Here is a 22,747-nt window from a genome sequence, read left to right as displayed (position 1 = left end):
AGCCCTGGCTGTCCTGGAACTCACTCTGTAGACCAGGCTGGCCTCTAACTCAGAAATTCTCCTGCCTTTGCCTCCCACGTGCTGGAATTAAAGGCGTGCACCACCACTGCCTGGCTCAAGAGACTCTTGAGCCAGACTGTTCAGCTTGAGCTGAGAAAATAGGTGTGTCCCACCCTTCCTGGCTAGTTCCCTTATTAGTGAGTTCAAATCCTCCTGCCCTGCCCTCTGTCAGATGGGACAGTCTAAAGAAAAAGAGTAGTAGATCTTGTCATTCTTGGGACTTTCTGGTGAGAGGGGCCAAGTTTTTCCTAAAGTGCGTGTGTTCTGGATGGCAGGGCATGTCTCCTCAAAGACAGGGACTGTCTCTCTCATCGGGCTCTGAATTTACCTTGCTTGGCACTTCCTGGGGACCAGGCAGGAATATAGTGGGGATGCTGGGGGAGGCATCCTGGAGGCTCCACCCTGGGAGAGGAGCCATGGGATCTTAGACACAGGTTTCTCTCCAGGGCAGCAAGTAGGGTAGAGTGCGCCAAGCAGCTTGTGCTGAGAGAGAAAGCTGTACCAGGGGCTGCTCTCCCCCAGGAAGGGTAAGCTGGAGTGCTCTCCCATGACCATGACCCTTTTGGTCCCTCACATCCGTCTTACTCCTCTGCAGAAGACAGAACATGCTGAGAGGCAAGGGCACAGTAATGCCAGATGCCGTGGAGCCCGGCTCTGCCACTTGCTAGCTGAGTGACCTTTTTATTTAATATCTTGGAACCGTATTTTCTCACAGGCCAAACGCTAACTAGAGGACCCGTTGTTTCTCTGGGGTATCGTGTACTCTGGGAATGCAGGCTGAGTGGACGAGTCCATATTTGATTCCTTTCTTTGGGGGGAATTTGGGTGCGGTCTAACTGGTCTCTGATAAGTTCTAGTGTCTGTGGGAGGGACAGGTCACCGACATGACATTTAGTTCATTCTCAGCCTTTAATCCATCCCAGGCACACACTTAAATAAGTTCCCAAAATGGAACCCTTGGTAATGCATTCCTGAGCTCTGGTCATGAGAAAATCCCGTCCAGCGTCACCACCACCCCCATGGTCAGTGACAGGCATGTCTTTCCTTTGACTCTTCTGGAGTTGGAATGGGGAATGTGGCATAACTCACTGGGTCTGAATTCCTGATCCAGCCCTGTCATTAACCCCCTATGTGACGTTGGGAATTGGAAGCTGGTATTATTAAGCCTCGTTGCTTGCTGAGCACCAGGTTAAAACGTTCTTCAGTTCTTCAAGTATTAGCTTATTCATGCCTCACAATGTATCTATCTGTGGGGGAGTCTGCCATCTCCCCCTCTTACAAAGGAGAAACCTAAGGATCAGAGAGGTTTAGGCACTTGCACCAGATCGCACAGCTACTAAGGACGGCATGGAACACTTCCTGACACCACAGCCTCTTTCCAGGGTGGGGCCACAGTTTCCTGGTCTGTAGAATAAGAAGTTTGTAGTCACTGTTCTAGAAGGTTCTGACACCAGGCTTATGGGGAAAAAATTTCTGGAAATTTCTCCTCTGGTTCTTGGCTCAGCCTTTTTATGATTCCCAAGTCTTCCCTTTGTCTCTTCCCAGGTCCTCTTCAGTGAGTCGGTGTGAGACCAAATGTTCCTCTGGAGTCTGGGCCATCCATCTGCTGCGTTCCCTGCATTGCTGGCTGTGGGAACACTGCGTTCCACCCTCCTGACCCTGAGGTCTGAAGTCTCTTCCCCAAGCCTCTTGCTTGTCTGCATTCTCTTCCTATAGGACTTAGGCGGCTGGTGTCAAGGCCTGCCGGTCCTCTCTGCCTCTGAAAGCACAGATGGCCTCCTGGCATTTGGGGTGGAGTGTGGGGGTGTGTGACTGGCTGTGCTTGCTTCTAGGCTTACAGAAGCAGTTCTAGGCTTACAGAAGGAGTTCACACAGCCAGGCGTTCACTCCTTCACTCACACGCTCACACTCTCTCCCCATCTCCCCGAAAGCCCTGACTTCATCTCCTTGGCCGAGCTTTGGCACCCTCAGCCTGTGAACTGCCAATCTTCCAACACCAGGTGTCTGCCGTGCTCCTGCCTGAAAGTTGGCTGCTGGAAGGAGCTGCTTCTCTGTTGGCAAGGGAGGTGCTTACACCTCCTGGTGCAAGGGCAAAGAGCAATGTTTTCTTCAACCCAGAATTAATTGTGTTCTCCGTCTGGTGTCACATGATAGGAGCTGGGGAGTCAGGGAATGTACCCTGGGCATAGGGTGCATGGGGGCAGGGGACACTGACGATGTGATATCTTCACATATCATCAGCAACACCTATGTCATCATTTAGGGCTTTCCTGTTTACTGGACACCACAGTAAATGCTTTAGACACATTGGCTCCTTCCCACAGTGAGCCAACGAGCTGGGTCTCATTACCATTTTCAGACTGAGAGTCATGGCTTAGGAGTTTGCTAATGGAAGATTGAGTCCTTGCTCAGCACAGGCTGGCTTCCTCTAGCCCAGTGGGTCGCGACCCATTTGGGGCATCAAACAGCCTTTTTACAGGGGCCATCTAAGACCATTGGAAAACACAGAATTTACATTATCATTCATAACAGTAGCCGAATTACAGTTATAAAGTAGCAATGAAAATAATCTTATAGTTTGGGGTCAGCACATGTTGAACTATATTGAAGGGTCACAACATTCAGAAGGTTGAGAGTCACTGCCCCAGGCAATGACAGCGTTCCTCATTAAAGTACTCTGCTTCAGACCTTGGACAACTTTGGTGACCAGCTTGTCTTCAAAATGTATTTGCAGTAGGCACCCTGCAAGAGTGTGGATATTCAATACACACTTGTTAATTAGCCAAGCTCATCGAGGATCTATGGTATCAGGACAAGTCCCTTCCGTGTTATTTAGAGAATTTCAGGCCCATCTCACGGCAGCCTCCTCTCGCAACCTTGGTAAATTCCTGCCCTTTGGGACTTGGTGGTACTCACCAACTAGAGAGACTGAGGATGTCATTCAGAGGGGCACAGGATGGTGGACTAAGAGAGTCAGGGCCCAGTGCCTTGATCATTAGGGGAGGTGCCACCTCAAAGGCAGGGAAACTGATCAGGTTGCTGGGGCTTTCTTTGTTCTGAGGCAGATAGTCTTCCAGAGTAGTGAACTTCTGAACATCCCATCCTCCCACGAGAGGAGGCTGCAGTCCTATGGGTGGGTGCAGAGCTGATGCACCTTCACTACTGCCCCATGCTGTTACGAGCACAGCCCACAGCAGATGGCCCGTCCTGCTATGCTCGTGTTTGGCTGCCTCACCAAGGCTTGGCTCCTGGCCCTGGCAGTTGATAACCAACCTCTGACCTTTGACACCTTGAAGTACCCCCCAACCCCACCCGCACACACTTGTTAACCACAGTGAAATCATAGATGCATAAATCACCAGAGCCAGGGAACATCTTAAACCGATGGTCTCATTTTAACAAGGAGAAACTGAGAAAGGGCTAGGGAGTGATTTGCCTAAGGCGACAGATGGCAGAGTGGTGTGAGCCATATTGGACTTCAGCAGTTGGCCTGCCTTGTCCTTAAGAGCCAGGAAATGTCTCATGCCTTCCACAAGAAATTATACCGCCTTTACCTGGATGATGGTCGCAAATGGACACCTCTCTCACTCTCTCTGTGTTTCTCTGTGTCTGTCTGTTGTCTGTCTATCTGTCTCTCCCCCCCACTTTTTCTGTACCTTTTAAAGAGCCAGATCTCTCCAATTAAACCATAGAGGATCTTGCCTGTTAGGTGGCAAGAGGCAAGTGAGACCTGGAGGATGTCTAGGCTCCTCCCCTTGGCTGCCTCTCCTCCCTATACAGAGCAGGCAGAGAGCCTTACAGCTATGAGGCCATACACTGGTTACTCATTCCCATTAAGCCTTAGCTTTTTTCATTTTGGAAGCAAGGATAATACGGCACTTGGCTTGGTGCCTGGTGTACCACTAGCTAATAGAATGTTAACCAATATTTATTATTGGCAGAACTGTAATTTTTCCTGAAGGCAGTGGTTCTCTGCAGGACTTCCCAGCCTGCAGGTATCTACCACACACTCCTGCTACTGCCCCTGAAACACACACCAGCAGACCCTTGCATTCTAGGGGTCCTTGTGGAGGTCTCAGCCCTACCCTGGACCAGCCCATTGTTAGCCAAGCCTCTTGCACTTCACAGATCTCTTCTGCCAGGACTCAAACAACCGCAGGCCATCTGTCTATGAAACTCTCATAGTTAGACCCAAAGCAAACGTTTCCTAGATCTTTGCTGCCATCCGTCCCCGTCTTGATCTGATTCTGGCAGGAGTTTTCTTTTTCTCTGCTTTAAGATGTAAAAGCTCTTGTTTGTGCTGCTTTCTGTGTGCAGACGCTCCATCACAGCAGATGTGGAGGAAATCTCCCGGGAACACTTCTCCGGGAAGGAAGTGCCCATTTAAAGAAATTACATAGAAGTGATGTACTCCCTCCCTCCTCAGCCCATGGCGGGCAGGGTGGCAGCTGCAAGGTAGGTGGAATGTGCTCAGAAAACATGAGGGTCTGTGAGGCAAAGACCACACACAGCAAAGGGCACAGAGACTGGCCTTGTGAGTTTCCAACGCTGAGTGCCTCCTCTACCTTGTAGGGAGAGGAGATAAGAATCCTTGGGCCCAGGGCTGGAGAGATAGCAGTTAAGAATGCTAAATGCTCTTCCAGAGGATCTGGGTTCAATTCCCAGTACCCACGTGGCAGCTCACAACTGTTAACTCTGAGATCTGACACCCTAACACAAACACACGTGCAGGCAAAACCAATGCACATAACACAAAACTAAGTAAATTAATAGGAATCCTTAGGCTTGTTCTTCATCATTTCTCATGCTAAGCAAGCGTGTTTGGGCCCTTTGGACAATCCGTTGATGTGAGTGGCTGCAGGCTGTGGACTGACAGCATTACTCTTCTAATTCTCTTGTTGACGCATCACCCAGTGGGATGGTATTTGAGGGAAAAGCTTGAGAGGCTATTAAGGTTATGTAAGATTATGCGGGTGAGTCCTTCACAATGAGATTAGTGCCCTAATAAGTAGAGGCACCGGGAGCTTGCTCTCTCTGCATGTGCACACAGGAAAGGCTTATGCAGAGAACAGCAAGCAGGCAGTTCCCAAGCCTCAGCATGACCTCAGCAGGCAGGAGCAACCATGTCCAGTTCCAGGCTGCAGCACTGTGAGAGAAATACTTTCTGTTGCATAAGCTTCCCAGTCACTGGTATTTTGTTATGGCAGCCTGGAATGACTAATGACTCTAGATAACTAATAACTCTAGAAGTCAGGTCACTGTGTGTCCTTAGTACACTACCAAGGACTTCCTGGACTCAGTGCCGATGACTGTCACCATTCCATCAGTGAAGCCTAGCGCAGAGGAAGCCATGCTTTTGTCTCATGCTCAGCAACACAAGCAAAAATCCCATGTGTTTAAAAGCTTAACTAAAAAGAGGGAAGGATATTTGTAAATCACGATACACAGAATAACAAGTCAATAATAATCGTGGGTTAACTAGACCTTTTCCTTGCTGTCACCAGATACCTGAGAGAAACAACGTCAGCAGGAAGAGCTGTAAGTTCAGCTTGCCATCCATGAGCAGAGAAGGTGGGGCCGGTGCAGCTCCTGCGATGGTGGATGGGAGGCAGAGCCAAGCAGGACAGACCCTCTGACTCAGGAAACCTGAATTCGCATCTCTCTTCCTGCTATCATTGTTTCTCCCAGGTGTCTGGTAAGAGCAAGGAATCCAGTGGTCTGTGGAAATGCCATGATGGACACGGCCAGAGACATGTTTTCCTGATCTCTTAGGCATTGCTCAGTTGACCCCGCAAACTGGGCATCACAGCTCACATCCTTTGATATGGTTTGGGAAAGGGTCTATCTCCGGTACCATTGCTCGAGTGATTCTCTCCTGATCCCTCTGTGAGTAAGGGGGAGGGTGACTCGGTTAATTTTGTGCTTATGATTCTTTTATAAGATTGTCCCATTTTTATCTCCAAATGGTGCATTTTTCAGTTGATGCATTTTTAAATAATTTATTATGGAATCAAGTGTGTTTTCTTTTATGACTAACATCTTTCATCTGTGCTGTGTGGTACAACCGTTTTCTTTGCTATGTGATGAGTTCTGGGAAGGGATTGACACCACGGTTACTGAATTTTGAATTTCTCCCCCCAATTTTAGAATACTGGGCACTATGTTTCAGTGAGTCTTCAGTTTCAAGCTGCCTGGTTTCCTGTGTGGAAGAGTTATCTAGAATCTCTGTGCTGAGGCCCAGAAATGTTGCTAAATTATGTAGGGATTGTTTCCCAAAGTGACTGTACCTACCGTTTATATAATGCATGCATTTTGAGTGTTCATGTGTGTGGTGTGTTCAGGTGTGTGCACGTGTATGTGTCTAGACCCATGCCTGGAAGCCAGGGAGGATACAAGGTATCTTCCTTTATCCCTCCTTGCCTTCTGGAGCCATAGGCTCTCTCACTGGAGCTCAGCATTTTTTTTTTTTTTAATCTAGGCTGGCAGCTCGCACATCTCCCCTAACATCTTGATTCCACCCATCCCAGCTTTGGAGTTATAGATGTGTGCAGCCATGTCTTGTCGCGCCCGCTCTCGACCAGCAAGAACGACGCGACCACCAGTCCTTCTAACAGCAGTTTATTCAGTCCTGATTCTTCTTGTTTATATCTCCCCCAACCCTGGGCCTCTCACTCCTTTTATACTCTCTCTTATCCACGTTCCGCAGGCCACGCCCCCTCGCCAGTCACGAGGCTTCAGCTAATCAGGGCAGCAGGGGCAAATCTCCACCAAATTGGATTCACCTGTATCCTGGTACACCTGCGCAGCACTCAAGATGTTTGTGTCTTATATGAGGAAGTCAGGTGCAAGTCATATGACTTAGCTGCAGTCCCTGGCGCCTTTGGGACTGCCGCCACACCCGCTCCCCACAATGTCTGACTTCATGGGTAATGCGGATCCAAGTTGTAACCATGGGCCTTTCTATGCCCACCCCAGCTCTTACTAATGACCTTAATATTTGTTAACAACACTGTTGTCCTTGGCTTAGCTTGCTCCCCAACTAGCTCATGATCCACATTAACTGATTTATAGTATTCTGTGTCTGTCTCATGGCTGCATACCTCTCCTCCGTTTCAAATGCCCAACTTTCCCTGTGTCTTGGTGGCAAATCTCCCATGCCTCTCTCTTTCCCAGAGTCCTCTCTCTATCCAGAAGTCCCACATTGTTGTGGGAACTATTAAAAATTGAACCGGCTTGTCCCTGTGCTTGAGCCGGCAACTCTCTGCCCCAGAGGCCTGGCCGGCCATGCACTGGCTGGCAATGGCCGACCTGTTATTATCTCAAGGAAACTCTGACTCAGTGTTCCAAAATCTCTCTGCCCTGATCACTAGGTTCCCACTGGCAGGCCATTACCACGCCAGCTTCAAAACCCCTATGACCTTTGTGGTGCATATCAGGTAAACCCACACTTTGCCACCATTCCCTTCTCCCTTGAACCCAGATGAGCCACCACGTGAAGGAAAATGCAACACAAACTTAGTTCAGAAACAACGGTAACTCAACCACTGGGTGCAACAACTGAATCCTAATCTCGTAAGCCTTATTAAATCTCAATCCTCTGGTGGCGAATCCTGAACCAGGAGACACTCGTAGCTACATCTAATCCTCACCCTATTCCCATCCAAAAAGACCCTCTCTCTCCTGCTTCCTTTTTTTCTCCGTCCAACCCGGATGTCCCGCCTACTAGCCCAGTGATGCCTCCTTTATCCATCAGGGGATTGGTTCACAAGAAGTCACCTGAGTCCGTGACTCATTCCTCATTCCAGACAACCCTTTCCTGGAGAGCAGAATTAACATAAAAATACAGCAGCGCAGAGCCATCCCCATCACTAGTTTACTCTTCTGCCTTTCACTATAGGCTGTAGGTTTTTCATTTTAACCAATCAGAAGGTGCTTTAGGTGGGCAAGGAAGGACAGAGACCTGCCTTCACACAATGTACAAAAACATCACTCCAACCTCAAGCTCAACTCCAGAGCTTGCCTAGCAAATCTCTTACCTGCTGAGCCACTTCCCAGCCAGATAAATTGACTGATAATGATGTTGCCAGACTTATATATATTCTGATTTCTTGTTGCTTCTTTGAGACAGGGTCTCTCTATTTAACCCTGGCTACCTTGGAACTTTATATGTACACAAGGCTGGTTTTAAACTCACAGAGACATCCATCTGCCTCTGCCTTTAGAGTACTGGGATTAAAAGCACGTTCCGTCATTCCTGTCCTTAGACTTACATTTTTGCTATTGTTAATTCCCCAAAGGGAGTAGGGTAATTTCTTGTCTAGTGTCTGAATATTTTCTAGCCAAGCTTTTGTTTGGATGCTTATGGGTCATGGAGATTTTTCTGCGAAACCCATTTTAAGATATTTTGTTTATTTTTATTGGACTGAATTTTCTGTCACTGTACGGAATATCTACGATAACGGAACTTAAAAAAGGAAAGCATTGTTTTGGCTCCCTGTCCTAGTTCACTTTCTGTAGCTGTGATCAAGCACCATGACCAAAGGCAACACTGGAAGGAAAGTGTTTATTGGCTTACCTATCCCTGTGTTAGCTCAGCACTGAGGGAAGTCAGGCCCTGGACTCAACCTGTAACAGAGACAGCAAACAGCACAGAGGAAGGCTGCTTCCTGGCTTGCTCCTCATGGCTTGCTCAGCCTGCTTTCTTATATCACCTAGGACTACCTGCCCAAGGGTAGTACCACCCATAATAGACTGTGCCCTCTCACATCAATCACCAATCAAGGAAATGCCCCACAGACTTGCCTCCAGGTTATCTCACAGAGGCAATCCTTCCATTAAGGTTCTCTCTCAAGGTGACTCTATTTGTGGGTCTCGGGTTGACAAAAACAACTAACCAACACACTCGGGGTTTCATGGCTTTGCGCTCCATTGTTTGGGTGCTTGTAGCAAGGCAGAATATTATACCATGGTGGACTACCTGCTTTTCTCAGAGCTATGACAAAATTCCTGGCAAAGGAGACTTAGGGAAGGAAGGGTGATTTTGGCTCACAGTTTGAAGGTCTGTCATGGCGGAGGAGGATGAGGTCCCATTACATCTAGTCAGGAAGCAGAGAGAGCTGAATGCCCAGGTCCTTTTCATTTAGGTTGGGACCCAGGTTCACAGGATAATGCTGCCCACATTCATGGCGGGTTTATTGCTTGTACATAGAGGTAAAATATAGGTTTTTAATAATCATTTTATGTGAGTGCTAAATGAGCCTGAAAATTTTAATAGTTCCCATATACATTATTTAGAAAAATTATGTTAACAGTCATGTTATTGGTTAATACCAAGATTTTCCTTTTACATTTTAACTCCGTTTTTTTCCTTTGATTTAAAAATCTTTTTCTAGTTAATTAGTGTGTATATGTGAGTGAGCGTGTCTGTACAGGTGACAGGGACATTTGTGTGCCTCTGCATGATTGGAGGCCAGAAGAGGGCAATCGGTGTCCTTCTCTATCACCCTCTGCCTTTTGCTTTGAGTTAGGGTCTCTCCCTGAGTCCAAGGCTCTCATTGTCTCTGCTAGGCTGAAAGCCAGCTAGTCTGTCTCTGCCCACTTGAAGCTGTAGTTACAGAGGTACTGCTAGCTGAACCTGATTGTACAGCAAGTATTAACTGCTTAGTCTCTCTCTCTCTCTCTCTCTCTCTCTCTCTCTCTCTCTCTCTTTCTCTCTCAAGACAATGTCTCATTATGTAACCCTGGCTGGCCGAGGACTCACTGTGTAGGTCAGGCTGGCCTAAAACTCAACAAAACTCTACCTGCCTCTGCTCCCCAAGTGCTGGAATTAAAGGCACATGCCACATTTCATTACACTGCGTATCCATTTTAATTTTGTATTTTTTTATTGTACCGTTTCTGGCTCTAGTGTAATGTCGCAGCCCCAGTAGCAGACATTCTAACTTATACCTGATCTCAAAGGAGAAATCTCTGTATATTTTACTACCAAGCAAGATATTTGATGTTGCTTTTATAGAGAGACTTTAAAAAATCAAATTAATGGAATTCTTTTCTAGCCTCATTTTACAGTGATTTTACTTTATAAATGAGATTTGGGGGAGGAGAGCTCGAGGGATGGCTCAGCAGTTAGGAGTACACTTTGCTCTTACAAAGGACCTGAGTTTGGTTCCCAGCATCCACATCAGGTGGTTCACATCCACCCGTGAATCCACACAGGGTATCCAAGGCCTCTGACCCTCTGGGCACTGTAGTAATGTTCATGAAAGCACATGTGCACATATAAATAAAAATAATAAAATAGATATTTGAAAAAGTTTACTGTCCGTCATCCAGGGAAGTCAGGGCAAAAACACAAGGCAGAGCCCATGAAAGCATGCTGCTTGCTGGCTTGCTCAGTCTGTTTCTTATACAAACCAGGCCCACCCACAGTGAGCTAAGCATGCCCATGTCTATCACCAATCAAGAAAATGTACCACAGGCTTGCCCACAGGCCAGTCTGGTGGGGACATTTTCTCTTCCCAAATGGTTCTGGCCTGTTCCAAGTTGACATAAAAATTAATCAGCAAAGTCACCTGTTGATAAAGTGATGGCAAAATTTCTACCTACAGTTGTGTTGTCTGTCTGCTCACTGGAGAGGAGGGATACTAAATGCATTTCAGCTGTATTGCTGACACACAAACAGATGTCTTGTTATCTTTCTGTTGAATTTACTTTTTAAATTACTGTTCACCTCTTTATTATGTTTTAAGACTTATTTTGTCTGATATTAGTATTAGTACACAGCTTGCCTCCCTATCCCTCTCTCTTTGACAGGGTCTCACTATGAAGTGCTGACTGGCTTAGATCTTACTGTTTAGATCAGCCTGGTCTTGAACTCACAGAGATACCCCCTACCTTTGCCTCCTAAGAACTTGTACTAAAGGCGTGCACCACTGGGTCTGACCTCCCAACTTTCTTTTGATTAGTGTTTGTGTGGTATAGTTTTCCCATCCTTTTAATTCTTTTCTTTGAACTTATAAAGTATATCACAGCATTTAAAAAGTTGAACTTTGTTTAAGTATTTGATTCATTATTACTCAAAACAATTACAGGTATGGAGTTAAATTATCGTATTAGCATATGTATGTTAACATATGTATTCTATTTCTGATGTATGTACAATATTTTCTTGTTTTCTTTTTAATCAATGTATTTCATTATTCTCTCCTGCATATGGCTTATCAATATTGTATTACTTTATTCTCTTGGTTGTGCTATGCTCACAGCTTTGGCTCACTGTACTTTACCTTCAGCTAATGTCTGTGTCCATTGCTTTGTGTCACTGTGGTAGAATGCCTACTTAAAAATGAAACATTTGTCTTTGATTCATGGCCTTGGAGAGTCTTGGCCCATCTTAGAAAGGAAGGCTGGTGGAGTTCACGGCTCATGCTGGAGGCTCCTCACATCACACAGCATATTCCTACACAACTAGACAGACAGGTTATTCACTGGGGTAGGGACCAGATCCAGGGATCAGGCCCCAGCCTTGACAGGCCTGCCCCGAGAGATGCACTTCCTCCCACTAGCTGGTCCCCAGAGATTCTTATCCCCTTTCTACATTGCCACTTACTGGAGGACAAGCCTCCAAAGCATAGACCTCCTCCCCCAACCTCCCACCCCTCCAGGGAGGGTGTGCATTTCAGATTCTCACCACAGTGGGTTTGATGCTTTTCATCAAGGTGATGAAGATCTCTTGCCACTTTACGCACACCTTCTTATGCCATTATCACATATCTTAGGGCTACATGTACATACATGAATCATGTATCTTAATACATAAAGCCACACAAGATATAATTGTTTTTAGACAGACCTTAGGAAATCTTGGCCTGAGGTAGTGGGAAACTGTCAGGAGCTGGAAGCCTGGCCCAGAGATTCCCCAGCAGCAGCAGAAGCAGGCAGGGACCTTTAAAAGCCAGCACTCTTCGGGAGCTGTGCGGGACAGCTGCTTCTCTCTGCCCCAGGAGCAGTGGCATAAACAGGCTGTGAATGAATGGCTCTGGCACTGCAAGGCTCTGGGAAGAGGAAGGAGGAGGGCTCACTGAGGACCAAACCCACAGGCCCTGTGGCCAGCTCACCATGGTAACAGCTTCCAAGACATGACTTTCTTAGGGGCACTGTTTGTGAGGTGCTCATACTTTATTCCTCTTGGTCTTGGATGTCTTTGCCTGCTCTGCCAGCTTCCAATTAGGTGGCTAGCTTTTATTCTCAAGTATTCATTAAGTGTTGGTCTGTAAGTGATAAACTCTACCTTGCTTGAAGATTTTTAAACTGTATCTTTTAAGGTTATTATTATTATTAATTATTATTTTGCCATTTATTCTCTTCTATGTTTATGGCTACTGGTGGTCAGCATTTTAAAGATTTATCTTAACTTATTTTATTTTATTTTACATGTGTTTGCCTGTTTGCCTGTATGCGTACCATGTGTCTGCGCATGCCCATGGAGGCAGGTACCCTGCAGCTGGGGTTACAAGCAGCTATGAGCCACACCTGGGTCTTCTGCAAGAGCAAGTTGTCTTTACTGAGCCATCTCCCCAGACCTCCATTCTCCAGCCCTGCGTTCTCCAACCCCCGTTATGTTCATGTTGAACACTTTAAAAATGCCATTTTATTTCTGTCACCGGACAGTCACAATATCTGGCTTTCTGTTCTTAAGGATTCCCCTCCATTAGGGTTCTTCCTAGTCCTACTATGCGGTACCTAGGTATTTCTGGGGCAGGGGACTGTCACAGACATTCTTGAGCCTGGGGTTTCATTTTGGAACACTCTAGGTATCTCTAGATCCTGTGTGTATTTCGTCTTCTCTTACACTCTGGTTCCCTGTGTGTGCGCTGGGCTTTTCCCATGTCTCTCACATAGTCTCACTGTGAATTCTGTTTATGATTTTGGTGTCTATGTGTTGCATGTGCACTATGTGTGCATGTGAAAGGGCATGGGGAGGCCTGAGGACAAGTGTGGGCTTTGTCCCTTGGGAGCTTTTTGCGTTCTTTTGTTTTTCAGACACTATTTCTCATTGGCTTGAAGCTTGCTGAGGAGGCTAGGTGGCCAGCTTGTGGGCCCCAGGAACCTGCTTGCCTCCATCTCTAAAGCATAATGACTACAAATGTGTGCCCCCACCCCCCCTTTGGCTTTTTTGAAAACTTTGATTCCCAGGCCTTGAACTCAGGTTCTCACATTTGAGCAGCAGGTTCTTTACCAACTGAGCTATTTCTCCAGGCCCCTTACTACAGAATTTAATCAGCACATTTTCAATTGATTCATATTCTAGTTCGCCAGTCTTCTCTTTTCCTGTGTTTTATCTGCTATTAAATCCTCTAGTAAATTTTGCATCAAGAGGCCATGCCACGTGATCGACCTGTATATCTGTCTGGTTCATAGACAAGGAGCCTGTGAAGGTCCCACAATGATGACATCATGCTAGTGATCCAGCCTCTAGAGCACATCCCCATCTGAGTGATGCCTGTTGGGTGCTTTGTGAAGGTCCCACAGTGATGACGTCATCCTAGCGATACAGCCTCCAAAACGCCTCTCCACCTGAGTGATGCATACTGTGTGCTTTTCTCTGTGACTGCACTTTAACATGATCTCTTTTTGATGTGTAACATGTTAGACATCCTGGACATTTCACTATGAAGTTTTAGGTACTGTGCTTCATTTACATCGCTCCCCCAGGTTAGCAGATGGCATCACCAGTTACCTGCCTTTCTGTTCTGAGAAACTTTGTCATTTACTCTCCATCTCTCGCCTCTGCCCTTTCTCTATCTCTAGTCTTCTAGAGTCCAATTTGATCTTTCTTTCATTATCCTATCTCCTTGCTTCTCTGAGCTGTATTCTGGGTAATTTAGATCTGTCTTCTAGTACAGTGATCAATTTAGCTTTTCCCACTTCATTTTGGAAATATTTTAATGGGGAAGTACAACACCATCCAGAAAAGTATGAGACCATAAATGTTTTTGTTTAATTATCTGTTTACTTTAATTTTGTGTGTATGGGTGTGTACTGCTTGTGTATATGTGTTTGTACTACATGTGTGAAGGAGCCCGTGGAGGCCAGGAGAGGATGCTGGGTCCCCTGGAACTGGAGCTACAGAAGGTTGTGAGTTAGGTTGTCCAGGCTGCTCTTGGTGTTAGGAGCCAAACCAGGGTCTCAGCAAAAGTAAGGGCCTTAACTACTGAGCCACCTCTCCAGGTACCTCCAGCCTGCCTGCCTGCCTTCTGTCAGTCTGTCTGCCTGCCAGTGCATCCATCTGTCTACCTGTCCATCCGTCCTTCCTTCAATTTTTTCCCCAACCAGTTTCTCTATCTAGACCAAACTAGCCTTGAATTCACAGAAATCCATCTTCTTTTGCCTCCCAAAGGCTGGGATCAGAGGTGTGAACCATTACACTAGGCCTTGACAAATAATTATAAAGCAAATACCCAAGTCACTACCTGAGTAATAAAAAAATCACCAGTAGCCCTGAAGACCATGGCAGGTTATACTCCAAGCCAGTTAAATCAGAAAGTCCAAATGGAGTAGTGATCTCTAAGGATCTCCTGATTTCAATGAACCACAAAGACTCAAAATCCTGTGATAGGAGAAAAACAATAGTTAAAAAACAAAACAACAAACAAAAACAAAAACAAAAAAAAAAACCTCTTAACCCCTAATACTTCCTTCACTGGGAGAAACCCTAATGCAGTGATTTTTAACCTTCATAATACTGTGACCCTTTAATACAGTTCCTCATGTTGTGGTGACCCCCCCAACCATAAATTATTTTTGTTGCTACTTCATAACTGCAGTATTGCTATTGTTATGGTTGTGAGTATCTGTGTTTCCCATGGCCTTATGTGACCTCTGTGAAAAGGTCAATCGACCCACGATGGGGTCATGACCCACAGGCTGAGAATCACTGCTCTAGTAATGGTCAGGAGTTCATTTATTTCCTCTTTGACCATAATTCAACCAGGTGTTCCAATTGTCTTTGCTTACATTTTGGCTGTGTTTTGTGTCTGCTTCTTTCATTTAACATTATTTTTTAAAAGGCTAATCCACATTTGCACCCATATTTCATCTTTTTTTCACTACTATGAAGCATTTTGTTGGGTGATTATTATAACTATCATTAAAAAACATTTTTATTGATTCTTTGTAAGTTTTACATCATGCACCCCAATCCTGCTCATCTCCTTGTCACCTCATACCTGCCTTTCACCCTTGCATCCCCCTCCCCAGAATAAAACATACACAAACAACAACAAAGTCTAGAAAAACATCTCCCCATGGATGCTATAGCATGTCAGAGTGTGTCCCACAGTATGCTCCTCTGTCCACACATATTCACTTGCAAATGTTCATTGTATTTGGTCTGGTTCAGCATCTCTGGCTTTTGTGACATCATCAATATTGGATCCTCACCAGGACTCCTGCTGGTTATCCTGTTGTTGCCTTGTGTTATGGAGATCCTGCAACTTTGGAACAACAAGACTGGCCCTTTCACATGTCCCAGCCACTCACAGATTATATAGATTTTGAGGTGGGCCAATTCAGAGCTCTGGATCTGAGCTTGGGTGGTAGCTACGTTGGTCAGCCTACCAGCTCTCCCTTATCTACACTACCAAGGTGAGTTCTCCAGCACTGCCCCTGTTAGGGCACCCAGTGCTGCCTTGGAAAGAGGCAGGGTCAGCTCTCCTACTCTCATGCCCTCAAGGCCAGCTCACCAGCATCTATGCTTCCAGAGCCAGTTCTACTATGCTGCCTCATTAAGGTGTGGGCCCCACTCTTCCAAGTGTTGCAGCCTGTGAGGGGCTGGGCCAACTATCCTGCCTTCACACACTTGGGAGCCAAGAACCAGCCTTGGCTTGGGAGAAAGTCCTGAGGAAGGAGTGAGTAGGAGAGGCAGAAGAAATGGCTCAGAGTCAGTGATGGATACAAGCTGACAGCTCTGTCTTCTGCTCGAGATAGCTCTCCAGATAGCCCTCTAGATAGCTCTTTCTTGCAGACCAAAGCCTAGTCTTTTATTTGCATAAACTATTTCCTTATCAGTTTAATCATTTACACCAGAATTCCTTTTGATTATCCACAAATCACCATTTTATGGCCTTAGCCCTTTGATGTTTAGAAATAGATAGCAAGTACACTTAAAACAAAAACAAAAATAAAAGCAAAAACAAAAACATAGCAAGTCTTATGTGGTTCCGCTGAGCACAGCACTTGTGGTTGCTAAGTCTAGACATAGAAGCTATTTTTATATGAGAAAGTGTGAGAAAAGTAGTTTTCTGTTTCCCAACTCCTTCACTGCCTAAGCTTGGCTGTCCTGGAACTTGCTCTGTAAATAGACCTTGGGCTCAGAGATCTGTATGACTCTGTCTCCTGAATGCTGGGATTAAAGGTGTATACCAAGCCGGGCAGTGGTGGTGCATGCCTTTAATCCCAGTACTTGGGAGGCAGAGGCAGGTGGATTTCTGAGTTTGAGGCCAGCTTGGTCTACAAAGTGAGTTCTAGGACAGCCAGGGCTACACAGAGAAATCCTGTCTTGAAAAAACAAAAAACAAACAAACAAAAAAAGGTGTATACCACCACCTCTGGACCTAAACTCGCTTTGTCTCAGGCTGGCTTTGAACTCAGAAATATTCCTGCCTTTGCAAACACAAACAATAAGCTTAGCTGGGTGGGATCCCACCCTGAGATCATCAATCCCTCACTTCCTGGTGCCCCTTTATTATTTAACTATTCCTTTTCCTTTACTGACTCATTAGTGTAGCTGCCTCTGTTCTTTCAGGTCTGTGAAGCCCCTTGTACAATTCATATTGCATTTTTCTATTTGCATAGTTGAGAAATCCTGCTTTTATATTCTTGAACTCATGTTTTCAGAGATCTTTCCCACAGCTTTAAGAGCTGCCCTGAAGATCACAGCATTTACCATTTTGCTGAGGAACATCAGACACATTCTCACTTCCTGGAATCATGCTGTCTCTGATTATCATGGAGTCATTAACCTTGGCGAAGGGAGAATATTCTTCAAAGAAGGAACAGGAAGTAAAATATGTACATTATTATGCAAATAAGCCTTATGCCTATAGCAACTGTCAGCATTTGTGAAGACCCATGTCCCACAGGCTCTCTTCCAGGAGTGGGAACCATGTCCCATTGTCCCTTCTGTGGCCATGCCAGGTCTGGCACTTGGGGCTGGCTCCCCTGTGCTTTGCCATTGGGGTCACCTCCACTGTGTTGCCCAAGCAAAGTATGGGACCTGCTCTCCTGAGTGCTACAGCCAGTGAGGGCCAGGGCCAGCTCACCCACTCTTGTGACCCTGGGTCAGCTCTCCCTATTGCTTCAAGTGACCAGGGACATGAAGGCAGAGGACATCTCCCCCTCTGCCTCCTTCCCAAGCCACATTACAGAAGAGGGCACAGGGGCAGCTCTCCCATACTTTCACTGTTGGGGCTGGAGCTGGCTCACCTGTGCCCCTGCCAGCAGGGTCAGCTCTGCTGTGTTGTCCAGGTGAGGTGCAGCTCAGAAGGGCTAACCCTGCCCTGCACCAGGTATAGTACTTAGAAAAGCAGACCCTGTGGGCAGCTTTCCTGACTGCTGGAGGTGGTGGGAGGTGTGTGTGGGGCATCACTTCTGTGCCTATGCCACCCCAAAGCAGATGAGTAGTGGGTTTAGTTCTCCTATACTCATACCCTTGGGGCCAGCTCACCCACAGCTCCGACACCAGCTCCACTGTGCTGCCAGGGAAAGGTGCAGGGTCTGGTTTTCTGAGTGCTGCTGCTTTTGAGAGATGGGGCAAGCTCTGCAAGGTGCTGCATCCAGTGAGGAGAAGAGCCTGTTACGCACAGCCCCTGGTCACCCATGTGGCCCCTGGTAGCTGCCCTGACTAGAGACATCACCGTATTCTCTATTGGTAATATGAGCCATGGATATCAGAGCCATGTCGCATAGTCGTGAACTCAGATATGGCTCTCAGAGGCAGCTTGGGGCAGGACCTCACCATGGTCTCAGGTGGCAGGGCTGGCCACTGAGGAACAGTGGAACAGGCTACTTCCTTGAGTCTCCAGTTCCATCTCTCTTCATAATGTTGAAGCTTCCCCACTTCTCTTTCTCTCCCATCTGTCAACTATATACTCATACATTGTATTGGCTCCCGCTGCAAGCTGGCTGAGCAGCTGGTGGGTCCTGGGTCGACATCCTCTATCAGTGCTGCGTGATGTGGTGGCAAGTGGGTGTCTATGGCCTGCCTGTGCCATGCACAGGAGGGCAGGTTTGTGGGTGGCACAGTGGTCCACAGGTCTCTGTCTTCCTTCTCCTGCACTATTCTGCCTGGATTTGATTTGATTTGTTTTTTCGTGAGTCCTAGGCATAAGACAGCTTTGGTCACCAAGCCAGGCATCAAGCTAGGATGAACAGAGGACTGCCATCTTCTCTGCCCTGACTGATCTAAGACCATCACCAATAATGTGTCTGGTTGACCACTGCCAGGAAGGATAACTTATCATTTTATCCTGGTTGATATTTGAGTTAATTTTCTACTTTTCTTGAAGGACAGTATATTCATTGAACATTATTTTATATTTGAACAAATGTACATGAGTTTCTCTAAGTTATATATTGATAAATGAATCTTTGGGCTGTATATCAGATATAGCCTTAGGTTTTTCTCAACCTGGGCATGACTGTCTCAGGACAGTTGAAGGATTTTCCTGTGCATTGTGGGATGTTTAACAACAGCCCTATCCTTATACACCAGATGCCAGCAGCACTTCTCCCTACTCTCCCAGGCATGGCTTGCAAGCTGCCCTGGGCTGTGAACTACTGTGCTATGAATTACTGTGCTGTGAACTAGTGTGCTATGAACCTTTGTGCTCTGCTTTTCTTTTGTAGAGGTTCTGGCTTTGTATTTTGCTTGTTTGCTTTGTTTTCCATGGTTTTGTTTCCTTGTGTTTTAAAACATTTTATAATAATAATATTAATAATAATTATTAGTGTGTGTGTGTGTGTGTGTGTGTGTGTGTGTGTGTGTGCAGGCACATATATGCAGCAGCCAGCGGCTAACTTTAGAAGTCCAGATCCATCAGTTCCCATGTTATCCCCTCGAGAAAGGGTCTCTCACTGAGCCTGTGAAAGAAAGATGAAATTTCAAGACCTGTAAGTCATATAAAGTACTCAGAAATTGCTGGTTGTTTGTGAGCCTAGAGGCTGCCTGGGGCTGAGAAAAGAGAAAAACAAACCTGGGTATGCCTCGTAGTTAAAACATTCCTGGGAACATCTTGACCATAAGATAAAGGGGACTGTGAAGACATAGCAGGGCTATATTATCTGAGTCAACACCACCTGGCCGGAACCTCCTGTACTGGCTAGTTTTGTGTCAACTTGACACAGCTGGAGTTATCACAGAGAAAGGAGCTTCATTTGAGGAAATGCCTCCATGAGATCCAACTGTAAGGCATTTTCTCAATTAGTGATCAAGGGGGAAAGGCCCCTTGTGGGTGGGACCATCTCTGGGCTGGTAGTCTTGGGTTCTATAAGAGAGCAGGCTGAGCAAGCCAGGTGAGACAAGCCAGTAAAGAACATCCCTCCATGGCCTCTGCATCAGCTCCTGCTCCCTGACCTGCTTGAGTTCCAGTCCTGACTTCCTTTGGTGATGAACAGCAGCATGGAAGTGTAAGCCGAATAAACCCTTTCCTCCCCAACTTGCCTCTTGGTCATGATGTTTGTGCAGGAATAGAAACACTGACTAAGACAAATTGGTACCAGGAGTGGGGTATTCCTGTGACAACCTGACCATGTTTTGGGGAGGACTGTGGAAGGACTTTGGAACTTTGGGCTTGAAGATCCAGAGTTGTTAAAAGCTCTGTCAGATGTTGTATAGGAGCTTGGAAGATAATATTGAGAACAATGCAGAAGATGGAGGTCTGGTTTGTGAAATTTCAGAGGGAAAATTAAAGAGTCTTTCCAGGGCCATTGCTGTTTTGATTGTGAAGATTCTGTAGTTCTGGTTAGCCGGGGCTGAAGAATCAGCTGTGATTAACAAGATACCAGAACTACCAAAGCAAAAACTTTGTATTACTGGGACTATTGATGCTGGTTAGCTGGAGTTAAGAAATTAGCGGTGATTAAGAAGAGACCAGCATCATTGAGGTGACATCTTCTGGGAAGTGTTTTCTGAAAGCACAAAGAGGCTGTGTTCCAGAGATGGCCAAGGTTGTACTCCTGCTGCAGCGGGACTTGGTAATATGTAAGGGTCACCCAGGTGGTACTGGTTTTGAAGGCATGAAGGGGGTCACGCAAAGCAGCTGAGGCTCGGCACTGTGAGAGGCCATGGAAGGCCATTGGTGAAGGTGCAGCCTCAGTTGCAATTGAAGGCCCAGGACTGAAGGGGTCATGCAGTGTTTTGGAGATGCCAGTACCATGAGATGACCACCAAGAGCAGCAGCAGCAGTGGAGTACAGGCATCTGGAGCCTAGAGGATGATGTGTGTGCTACAAAGGGCCTGGCTGGAGAAGTGACCCAAGCCCTTGGAGGAGCCCAGAAGATCGTGAGTTGGATCCCAGACATTGGACGGTTGGAGATTGACTTTTGCTTTTGATTGTGACTGTGCCCTGATATTTTCCCTCTTGAAGGAAGAAACTGTTTTAGTGGAGCCACAGTTAAGAGACTTTTAATTGTAAAAAGACTTTGAATTTAAAGAGATTGAAATTTTAAGAATATGTAAAGACTGTGGGACTTTTAAAGTTATTTAGATCTTGGGGATGAATAAGATTGTAAGGGTTGAGGCTTACTAGTGATGTTTTTGTGTGTCAAGTTGACAAGGGGTCAATTGTACTGGCTAGTTTTGTGTCAACTTGACACAGCTGGAGTTATCACAGAGAAAGGAGCTTCATTTGAGGAAATGCCTCCATGAGATCCAACTGTAAGGCATTTTCTCAATTAGTGATCAAGGGGGAAAGGCCCCTTGTGGGTGGGACCATCTCTGGGCTGGTAGTCTTGGGTTCTATAAGAGAGCAGGCTGAGCAAGCCAGGTGAGACAAGCCAGTAAAGAACATCCCTCCATGGCCTCTGCATCAGCTCCTGCTCCCTGACCTGCTTGAGTTCCAGTCCTGACTTCCTTTGGTGATGAACAGCAGCATGGAAGTGTAAGCCGAATAAACCCTTTCCTCCCCAACTTGCCTCTTGGTCATGATGTTTGTGCAGGAATAGAAACACTGACTAAGACACCTCCCCTCTGTCTATTGCCCCTTGACGCCGGGTAAAGTCATACATCAACTGGTTGCTATGTGAACAAAGATAAGCCCCCAGCCCACAGGAACAAAGTCCTGATGCACTGTGTTCTTTCTGCTAATGTTTGAATAAGCCAATAGTGTGTCACTATGCTGAATTCCACACCTCTAAGCCCCTTACCCCATAAAAGCCCCTGGCTTTCGAGCCTCGTGGCCGACATCCGTTATCTCCTGTGTGGGATGCATGTCGGTCCGGAGCTCCGTAATTAAATGTCCTCATGTAATTACAGCGAGTGGGTCCTCGTGTTTCTTTGGGTGCTCTCACACTCCCGAGACTAGAATGGGTGTCCCCGAAAAGGGGTCTTACACCTGGAGCGAGGCTGGATGTCAGCAAGCTCCTGAGGTTGGTTTGTTTACTCAGTAACTGTAAGCTCCTTATTGTGGTTGTAATCTTAATGATTCCCCTAGAGGCTCCTATATTGAAGGTTTGGTCTCTGGCTGATGGTGATTTGGAGGATGTTGTTGAACCTTTTAGAGCAGGGCTTAATAGAAGAAGTTAAACTGTTGGGGGTATACCCCTAACAGAGACACCCATTAAGATCCTAAGATCCTGGCTCCTTTCTCCTTTGCTCCCAGGCTGCCATGTGATAAAGAGCTTTGCCTCAGCACACTGTACCACACTGCACCACACTCTTCGTCCCAGGTTGCAACTCCAAAGTGAGCAGGCTGAGCATACACGGCCTCAAATCTCTGAAAACATGAGCGAAAATAAACACCTCCTCTTTTTACGTTGTAACAATGACAGGCAGCTGGATCACATCCTCATGGTTCTTGGCACTGTATCTGAAGGGGATTTCTTTTGCTCCCTGAGTGTCTTTTGTTGATATTGTCAGACACCTGTGGGTGCTGTGAGCCCGGGATCACAGGAATGTGAATTCTTGACTTATACTTGTGACCACCACATGCCTATGCAAGGTTATTGGGCAGCTATTTCTTGGCACAGAGGCTCTTCACGAGTATGCGCAGTTCCAGGCTCCAGGCTGGCAGAAAGGGTGCTGGTTCAGGTTGAATTTGCTCTTAGACTGAATTGTAGCCTCTAGGTTCCAGGTTTCCTGGTTTATGCTGTGAGACCCCAGCTTAAAGTATTTCTCCCTGAAAGGTAGAGCCCCTAAATCATTTCCCCAAGCTTGTTTTCCCTGTTCTTTAAAAATACAGCTAGAAAGAAGCTCTTTGTTCTCTATAGCCAGCAAAAAGCCTTTTTGTTTCTATACTTTACAACCAGAGATGCCTGCCTTCCTGTGCTGAGGACACAGAGATAAAAATTCAGAAAGAACTCACTCCCCACTCCTGCCTTGTAAATTTCACCAAGGACACCCGGAAGAGAAGAACTCTCCTCCCAACTCCTCCTAACTCTTCCCAACGCCTCCCAATTCCTCAGCTAGCTG

The 22,747-nt window shown here is 46.3% G+C and overlaps 1 long non-coding RNA gene across 1 annotated transcript; it reads left to right on the top strand.

The window, feature by feature from the left end:
- The first annotated feature begins 1,614 nt into the window (after positions 1–1,614).
- On the top strand, positions 1,615–6,032 carry Gm32221. Its single transcript, XR_878548.2, has 4 exons — positions 1,615–1,724; positions 4,378–4,515; positions 5,565–5,598; positions 5,749–6,032. It is a non-coding gene; the product is annotated as a predicted gene, 32221 (long non-coding RNA).
- The last annotated feature ends 16,715 nt before the right edge of the window (positions 6,033–22,747 follow it).

Source organism: Mus musculus, chromosome 1, assembly GCF_000001635.26.
Source record: "Mus musculus strain C57BL/6J chromosome 1, GRCm38.p6 C57BL/6J".
NCBI classification, from domain to species: domain Eukaryota; kingdom Metazoa; phylum Chordata; class Mammalia; order Rodentia; family Muridae; genus Mus; species Mus musculus.
Note: the sequence above shows the minus strand (reverse complement) of the source record. Positions and strands in the feature narration are given on the sequence as shown.